Source organism: Phyllostomus discolor, chromosome 2 (genome assembly GCF_004126475.2).
Source record: "Phyllostomus discolor isolate MPI-MPIP mPhyDis1 chromosome 2, mPhyDis1.pri.v3, whole genome shotgun sequence".
Classification (NCBI taxonomy): Eukaryota; Metazoa; Chordata; class Mammalia; order Chiroptera; family Phyllostomidae; genus Phyllostomus; species Phyllostomus discolor.
Window position 1 is genome coordinate 59210805 of NC_040904.2, and position 1104 is coordinate 59211908.

A 1104-nucleotide genomic window follows, 5' to 3' on the forward strand; every position below is an offset into this window, starting at 1 on the left:
ACTATTTCACATGAGGCTCATAATAACAGTATTGGGAGTGAATAAGTAGGCTTGGTGAGGTAAAGTAACTTGTTCAGCTAATGTGGTTTGGTCTCAGGCTCTTGGTCCTGACTTTACTCAGGGCATTTCCATGTACCTTACTATAACCAAAAGCAGGTCCAACTGCCTGATGCTATGAAATCCAATACTCAAGAGATAGGTGCTAATGTAAAGGAAAGTGGTTTATTTGCAGATGCTGGTCATCTGGAAGATGGAGGGCTCATGACACAAAGCCCATCTCACATCTCAGTGGAGGCAGAGGTTTTTATAAGGGGGGAGAGGGGAACAGAACAAAGAGATCAAAGAAGGGAGTTGCAAGGTTCTCTATATGCAGACGAGCACAGTCCATTCTGATAAGGCAAGTGATGGTCTGGTGTGTATCATCCTGGTTTAGTCATCCTGGATTCATGTTATCCTGGCTTCATGTCAACCTGGCTCCATGGTTGAAGGTCAGCAAATCCCCTGGAGCTGGGATGCTTGAAGGTCAGGATCTGTATCTTTTGAAGTTAGTTACTAGGAACAAACATGTTGTTCATCTACAAGTGACATATTAGTCACAGTTAATGCTTACAGAAACAGAGTCAAAAGAATGGTGGAATGGGATACAATTTCCCACTGTTAGAATTTTCCATTGTTACATTACCGTAAATATTTATCAAAGGTCTCTGTAAATATTTATCAAAAAGTGAAAGAAAAAGGAAGGAAAGGGAAGGGAAGGGAAGGGAAGGGAAGGGAAGGGAAGGAAGGGAGTGAGTGGGGAAGGAAGGAAGGGGAAAGAAAAGAAAGGAGAGGTTTCTTTTGTTAATATGATTATTATCATTAGTATTATAGAATACTTTCAAATTCCCTTAGCCTGAGACTGAGTGAAGAGGTTATTTTCCTAACATCATACCTCCAGGATAGAATTTTGAAATGGCTGATTTTTTATTTCCCTTGAGCTTGAGCTGGTATCTTTTTCTGTAGGTATGTATCTCTGTCACCAACTAAGAAGCAAGCTCTGTGTTTCGCATTCTCCCCCTTCACTGTGGTAGTATCAAAAAATCATCAGGTACTTTTAGAGACAGA

At 40.8% G+C, this 1104-nt stretch overlaps 1 long non-coding RNA gene across 1 annotated transcript; it reads right to left on the reverse strand.

Annotated features, from left to right (window-relative positions):
- Window positions 1-205: 205 nt before the first annotated feature.
- Window positions 206-674, reverse strand: LOC118498704. Its single transcript, XR_004901173.1, has 2 exons — window positions 471-674; window positions 206-438 (listed from the first exon to the last, which is right to left on the reverse strand). It is a non-coding gene; the product is annotated as an uncharacterized LOC118498704 (long non-coding RNA).
- Window positions 675-1104: the final 430 nt, after the last annotated feature.